We start from the raw sequence: 8,729 nt of genomic DNA, 5'->3' as shown, positions 1-8,729 counted from the left end.
CGTGAATCTGTGTATATGTTGACTTTCTTATTTTTGGCTTGAATACAGGCTTGTGTCAGAGCGATGAGCTCTGCTGCTTGAGCTGACAAAGTGTTAATACGATTTGTTTCAATGACTTCAGTGTCTGTTGTGACTGCGTAAGCAGCCACTAACTCTCCTGTACTTGTTCTCATACATGACCCATCTACATACAATGTCAAGTCTGGATCTGACAAAGGGATATCTGTCAAGTCTTGTCTGGGTTTCGTCGTGATAGTAATGACTTCGACACAATCATGTGCCAATGGATCTGTTCCGCCCACTGGTAACAGTGTGGCAGGATTTAACGTATTGCAACGTCTGATTTCTATGTGTGGCTGAAACAATGTCAGTTCGTAACCGGTGAGTCTCGCTATAGTCAAGTGTTGTGTTTGTGTGCGGTTCAAAAGAACCTCTACTGCATGTGGTACTTGTACTGTCAATTGATGTCCTAACACTATGGCATTGCTTTGTCTGATAGCTAAAGCTGTTGCTGCCACCGATTTCAGGCACGCAGGAAGAGCCTGAGCTACTGGATCTAATGTACTAGAGAAATAAGCACATGGTTTGTGTGATCCTGCTTGTTCCTGAGTGAGTACTGACAAAGCAGTACCTTCGCGTTCTGTAACAAAGAGTGTAAACTGTTTGCTGTAACATGGTGTTGCTAAAACAGGTGCTTGGCATAAAGCTTTCTTTAAGCTTTCAAAGGCGTGTGTATGTTCTTGAGTCCAAGGGAGGACAGTTGATGTGGCTGCCTCCTGTGTTGTCAACTGGATGAGTGGTTTTGCTAGAAATGCATATTGAGGGATCCACTGCCTACAGTATGAAGTGAGGCCTATGAAAGCCCGTACCTCCTTTTGTGTCTTGGGTGGTGGCATGTTAGCGATTAACTGGATGCGGTCGGGTGTAAGCTGCCTTCCCTCCTTGGACAGCGAGTGCCCAAGGTAAACAACTCGCTGGACACAGAATTGCAGCTTAGAAGGGGACACCTTGTGCCCCTTGTCGGCCAGAAATTTCAGAACCGTCAGTGACGCTGTTTCACATTCAGGTTCGCTTCGGGCGGTGATCAGCAGATCATCGACATATTGAAGCAAGGCAGTGTTAACTGGCATGTGGATACTGTCAAGTTCTCGTTTCAGTGCTTGGCTATAGATGCTGGGGCTTTCTGTAAATCCTTGAGGTGCGCGTGTGAATTTAAAACTTCGTCCATTTAAACTGAATCCGAACAAATATTGACTTTCCGGATCGATTGGGACACTAAAGAAAGCATTCTTGAGATCTATTACAGTGAAGAACGTTGCTTCTGAGTCAATAGCTGTTAGTAATGAAGAGATATCTGGGACCACGGGGTATTGTGGTACAATACATTTATTTAATTCGCGCAGATCAATAACTAATCGATATACTGGTGGTGCTTTTGGATCCGTTCTTTTAAGAATCGGAATTATCGGGGAATTACATACATTGGAGTCGGTTTCGACAACCACTCCTTGTGCAATGAGCTCGTCAATGATTTGCAGCAAAGCCACAACAGCATCGGGTGGTAACTTGTATTGTCGTATTCGTGGTAGTATTACTCCTGTTTTTAGTGTGACACGATATGGTGTAATATTCATGCAACCAACATCAGTGGGGCCTTGTGCCCATAAATGTGTAGGTAAATTCTGCAGTCGGTGATACATGTCTCTGGACACGTAGTGACCTTTAAAGTCACGTAAAAATAGTCGTACTCCTTCCGGAGAACAACATATTATAGCTCCTAGAGCTTTCAATGTTTTTATACCTAACAAGTTTTCTGGACATGATTTAGTAAGCAATAAATCTGTAGTACGCGTCAATGGACCAATCGTAAGTGGAAGAGGTTGTGTTACGTCGTTTATTATAGGTTTTCCTGAGAATCCAAGGGAAATATTTTGTGAGCCTGAGAGGGGTGCCCCTGGAACTTCACTGCGTCTTATAGTTGTTCTGCTTGCCCCTGTATCAAGTAAAAACTTTCTGTCTTCCCCTAATAGTTCACTATGTACATAAGGTCCCTCTTGGTCTACAGGAACCTCAATAAGGGGTAAGCCAACTTCCCTCTCTAGACTATGTCATGTATATCGCTGATAATCGGGATAATCTGCTTGTGCATACTGATACATCTGTTGTGTTGTTGCTTGTGTTGCAGCCATAGGCTGCGCTTGTGGTGGTGCTATGGTCTGTTGTGGAGCTCCCTGTTGCGGAGCTAGTTGTTGCGGAGTTAACCTAGGTTGTGCATGCTGAGGGATTTGTTGTTGATTCTGATCCTGTCTAGGTGGACGTTGTCTCTCCTGAGTTCTACCTGTAGCAATATTATGTTTCAGGACGGGACAATCGTGTATATAATGACCTGGTTGTTTACAATAGTTGCATGTCCCTTTCGTAGGACCTGCGGAATCACCCTTTTGATGACCATCGGCTGGAACTGACTGTGCAACAAGCATTTTCATTTTTGTATCTTTCATACGTCTTTGTTCGTGTTCTTGTTCTTCTCTAATTCTATTGTGGTGATATTGTAACATCTGTAACATCTGTGATGGGGTATTACCTTGCCAGGTACTTTCGAATTTCAATACTCTATTCTTAACTTGTAGCAGAGAATTTTCAACTAATTTTGTCATGAACAGATGTGGATATGACTCACTACTGGCTTTTATGCCACTATTTATACCAAAACATTTTTCAAATCGGGAATAGAAATCACTAGTGTCTTCATCTGGCTTTTGTTTACAGGCTGAGATTGCACCCCAGTCTTCCTTTTTCGTAGTTAATAAACGTGGCAGTACCTGTACTAGTAGCCCTGCTAGTGCTGTAGTCTTTTCCCCAAGCCCTGATCCTGCAGCTCGGGCCTTTTCTTCGTTTTCTAATGCTGTCCAATCTATCTTTTGGTCTCCCACCTCCCATTCCTTTTCTTTGAGTTTCTCATAAACACCGGCGGGTAATAGGACTTTTAATATTTTCATAATATCGGGGTAGGTATACTCTCCCATGAGTAACATGTCTTTTATCTCGCGGTGGAAACCTGCTGGGTCCTTGTCATGGCTGGGTACTACTTTCTTCATTTTTAATAATTCCAGTTTAGTTATAGGCGTGTACACAAACACGCGTGTAAAGTTATTACCGTCACCTCTGATTGGGTGTACTTCGCGTAACGGGTTCTGTCTATCTATATGATACATTTTTCTTCCCATAATGGGAACTGGAACGTGTTCTGGGCATACGAAATTTAAATATTGGTTTCGGGATTCTAGAATTTCTTTAATCAAATCAGTACTTGACCCTCTCCATATGTTCGTTAGTAGTTCTGTCAATATGTCAGGTAAGGGTCCTGGATCGGAGTGTTGGCTTTTATATAATATAAGGAGGTATTGAATCATGTATATACTAGCTAAACGCTGTTCGTATGGGTCAAGATTCAGAAACGTGTGTGCAAGTACATCATCATTGTATTCGCTGGGACTGTCAGCCCATTGTACTGCTGACCTAGCTAATTCTTGTTCGTCCATGGAATCGAGCACATGGTACCCTCTTCGATCTCGGAGTAATTTATCAACGGCTTGGAATAGGTGTTCGGGGGATTTTGTATTTAACATAGGGTTTGGAAAATGTCTATTATATTCTGGACGTATTGGACGTATCTGATCGTCAAAGCCTCTAGTATTATTATGGGGTCTTCCTCTACCTACATAAGCTATTGTTTCGACTTGTTCTGATTCTTGTTCCTCCTCCTCTTCTGATTCTACTCTGTCTGTTTCTCGTCTTTCTTTATGTATTCGTTCTACTTCCTTGCGGATCTTTCGACTCATGGCGATTATACATGCCTGTCTATCGTGTTTCTCTTCTGATATGTTCTGACCCCATTTGACAAGTCTTTGCATGGTATCGTGATCTGCCCCGGGCCTGTCTTGATTCCTAATTACACAATTTATGAAAAAACGTAGTAGTTGTCTTTGGACATCCACTTTCTGATATTCCATAGCTTCGTTAATACTTTCTGGACCTCGCCCTGTTTGGACAAAGCGATATATTTCGTCTAGGTGTTCACCCATTCCTGGTATCGTCATTAAATATAATGTAGCTCGTCTTATACGTAGTGATGATATGAGCAATTTATCCTGTCTACCTGGTACTGGGTCGTATCTAGAATCCACAAGCTGTTCTTTAAACATGTCGGATGTCGCTAATTGGGGTGTACGTTGGAGTGCTAAATCTCTAAGAGTCTGTTTATTTCGCGGCGGGGTGGCAAATATGTCTGTCGTACCTCCGGTAGCACCGTCTGAGGTGCTAGGCACGAAAGGATTCGTTGGACGTAGGATAGAGATTGTAGATGCGGGAAAAACTGTAGAAACGGACGGACCTGTGGGAACTTGTGTAGGAGTTTGTAATTGCGGGGGTACAGACGGATGCTCTTGGTGTTGAACACCATCGGCAAGCGGTGAGTGTGGTATGGCATTAGCATACTCGGGAGCTACGTCATCTAAATAGGAGGAAAGGAAAACGTCCTTTGCTGTTTTGGGATGTGCTTTTATCGGGAGCAATGGAGGAGTTAAATCTTTTGGTATTTCCGGGGTAGCCTTAGGTAACCCTTCGGCCAGAAGAGGATACATACCATTCATAAGAGTGTTTCTTTGTCTATCTACTTGTTCTGAGTTTACTCGGGTACCTTCCTCAAGTAATAGATTTTCTCGGGTTTTATTTGAACTCTCTCTACCTTTCTCTTCCTGTCTGAGCGCTTTTTCTGTACGTCTGTATGATTCTTTACGCCATAATTCAATGGCATCTTTCTGTGACTGTCTGGCTTTCTTTTTCCATAATTCTTCTTCTACTCTCATGATGCAATCTGCATCCCAGGTCCCTGCTGCGGGCCATCTCTGACTCTCTGGTAATTCTTTGGTGTAGTCCACCCATAAATCAAGAAATAATACGGCATCTAGACCATGCTTATGATACATAAAGTATCCTGGAGTATCCCTAGGTGGAATGGGAACAGCTTCTTCGAGTACACCTTTTCTAGTTTTGATCTGTCTTAGTTTCGAAAAGAGCGGCATTTTTAGATCTTGTTTCTAGAACACACTTTATACGATGAACACAATAATGAACAGTCATTCACACCACAATGTATAGAACGTATTAAAACATTTAACATTTAACAGTTTTAACGAACAATGATAACTAATAGAAAACTAGTTACTGACATAATACTGACACTAGATAATATTTATTTATATGCAAGACATACTATATATACTGCTAAACAGTACAGATACACTGCTGAAACAGTGCAGACCGGACTTGTGTACCCAAACCCGTCTTGACCGGCACAGACTATGTGCACGTTAAGTGCCTCCCCGGTAATGGTACTCACCGGGTAGCTCGGAACGGAAGGCCTCGGAACGGAACTGAAACTGGACCGGACTGGACTCGACTCGACTGGACTCGGAACTTCGGAACCTGGTGGGCCTCTGTATACCTCGGATCTTGCTCTCTCAGCTAGGCTCTGGTCGGGATACTTCGCACTTCTCACCGCCTCGTCTGGGTGTTGATCGCAGCCTCAGTCGCTCCCGCTTGGCCGGAGGGAGATACAGGAAATCCTGCAGGTACGCGTTTTTTGTCCGTTCAGCTGTGGCAGGAGACCGGGCCTGCAACGCACCGCCGGCGCGTGAGATGAGAAAGTGTCCCTGTTCGGGCGCCAATTTATGTGGTAAATATTTCGTTACCGGTACTATTTTTATGCGGTAAAGTCTTAGTGAGAATAACTCAGTAAAAATAAGAGGCAGAATCCGTGGTATTAGAGGTTTTTTAAAAGGCTTTATTCCTATACAAAGGAATACAATTCGAATTGTAGGCATTCTATTCCATCACCACGAAAGTTCAGGAAGGAAGGGCATATATTATTGACAGATAAGCAGTTTTATAGAAAATACATTACAGTGAAACAGATGCAAGAGGCGTAACAGCTGATAATACAGATAAACTGTGCATACGTAACTAATAGAGGCGTATACATGGGTGTAACTAAAATACGTCATTAAACATGATGTCACAAGTGGGTGGATCCATAAAAGAATCCTGCAATGTCAGCAGAAATATTTGGCAGAGATGCGCGCGCAGCCGCATGACGTGTGATTGACGTGCAACTAGAGGGTGAAGGGGACTTGACATTTAGCTCTACATGTGGAGACAGAAGTCTGGGGGTTATGTCAACCTAATCCCAAATCATATCTAATATCCTATGTTTAAAGAACTGTGTTATCCAAAAGGAAAGGTCTCTAGGATAGAATCTATTCTATACTGACTGTTAGTGCGTGTACAAGCGTCTAAGTGTCTACACTAGATGCGAGGGGGTAGGAATATTCCATGGTAACGGGGCTATGAATTACTTGCATGAGGACAGCGAGGCCTGGCCCCTTTGCACGGTAGCTGGAGGAATGTTTACCTAAACTACTAGACAGGAATGCATCGGATGAGGAACGGAGGAGATAATCTTGAAGGTGAAATACAGTTTTTGGCAGGCGATAGGCTGGATCAGGCACCGTTAGCCGCGCAGGGAGTAGTACAAAGTTCATGGATACAGATGCAGGCTCAGACTGGAGGCTCAGACTGGAGCTTTCAGAAGCAGAAGGCAGGAAAAGGCTTGATGACAGAATTCTGGCCTACTCGCCTGAATCTGTAAAATGTGGAAAGTGAACCACATAAAGTCAGTGGCCTTTCATACTTAGGAATGGAATATCTGACCCATTCATGGCGGATCTGAAAGAGGACATGTTGACGGTGGACGCACATATATTTGCGTCTTCAAAACTGGAGCAGAAGGGAACATACATGTACTTATAGCATGTACATGGAGCCGTTGGGGTCTACGATAGGGGACATAACTGATCACAAAATTCATATTTCCTCACCACAATGGTCTATTATATCGCCACAGCCTCTCTTGCCAGTCCTGTATTGTTGGTTTGTTGCCCCTGCCCCCCTTTCCACTGCCCTTCATAGTCTGTTGTGCTGCCACTGCCCTTCCTGCCTGCCCAGTGTGGTCAAATTGTTGCCTCTGCACCCTCCTACCTGCCTTTAATTTTCAGAGTCCGTGCCCCTGGCCTCTGCCTCTCAACAGCATCCTAATGAACAACTAGATTGCTAACATTCTATATTTATTACAAAAGTGTGGAACGCCTGACGTCATCTTGATGTAATCAAAACTGTAATACCTAGAGCATTTCCTTTAGAATTTACATATATGAGAGGGTCTTATTTGCACCAAAACTATGGTTAGTGCTCTAAAAAACTAAAATGAGGACATATTTTCTGAGTTTTCAAATAACGACAAAGCAAATTATTTGTTATCTTTATGTTTTTTTACCCAGTTGACCACTTGATTAAATGTTGCACTTAGGGGAGAGGATGTGGTGTTACTTCCAGAACTGCAGACTTTGCAACTGGGGAACCAGGTTGGAGTTTCTGCTTCAGCTCGACATTCTGTGATTCTGGTCAAATCACTTAATCTCCCCATGTCTACAACCAAAATGAATTTGTTCTTGTGTGATGTAACCAATGCTCATATAAAGCACTCCAATACCTGACAAGTCTGCACTATATAAAACTGCAAAAACACAAAAAATAAAATGTGTTTTGCACACTTCTGTCATTGGGCTACATGTGGGCTACATCTGGGTGATATATGTGCTGCATTTGGGCTCTTTTGTCTCTGGTGGCCATCTTGGGAGATTTGTTTGTTATGAAGTTTCCTAATTTCCTCATTTACTGCAGTCTCCTCAGTAGGAAATGCTTTCAGTTTTTTACTTTGATTCCATCAAGAAGGTATTCAGATATGTCACACATTTGCCATAAATTCTGAATGTTAGCACCCTAGTTGCTCATTAGATCACTGTAGTAAAGCTACTGCTCACCACGGAAGTCTGCTGGGGGAATTAAAAGTGCATGTTTCAGTCTGCATATCAGAATTTTTTAATGCAATAGAAGAGGATTTGAGAAGTCACTCAAAATGTGCCCTAATTTTTCTTTCTTCAGCACTAATCATAATTTCTATGGCAAAATGAACCCCCTCATTGAGTTCCTTTTTAAATTAAATGTTTTAAGTGTTACCAGTTTATTCCAATCAAGATGGCTTCAGGTGTGCCATACTTTTGTCATAAGTAAGACAGTAAGCGCTCTAGTTGTTCTTAAGAACACTCTGGGACATTCTGTCATTGGGCTATACTTGGGCTACATCTGGGTGATATTTGTGCTACATTTGGACTCTTTTGTCTCTGGTGGCCATCTTGGGAGACTTATTTGTTATGAAGTTTCCTAGTTGTTCTTTAGAACACTCTGGGAAGCTGCAGTAGAACACAAAGGAATCAACTGACAGTCTCTGCCCTTGTTGGATGTACATGTTTTACTGAGTATGTCAGACTTCATTCTCACATGACTGAGAAAGATAATGTGAATTTACAGAAAATATGCTCTCAGTTTAGCTTATAGATCACCTTCCAAACCTCTGTGGGAAAAGCATGAGAAAATAGTTTTATCTCAAACATGATTCATGATATCCCAGCAGAAGGCTTTTTCACAAGGTAAAATCACTTTAGAACACACCACAATCCCTAAAATGAGTATGGTACCATCAACAAATGATTTATAATGTAACTAAAGTCTTAAAACCTTTTATTAACTGCAATGCTTTTTAATGAGGCGCT

This window comes from Triturus cristatus, chromosome 8, assembly GCF_964204655.1.
Source record: "Triturus cristatus chromosome 8, aTriCri1.1, whole genome shotgun sequence".
Lineage (NCBI taxonomy): Eukaryota > Metazoa > Chordata > Amphibia > Caudata > Salamandridae > Triturus > Triturus cristatus.
This window is presented reverse-complemented; position numbering follows the sequence as displayed.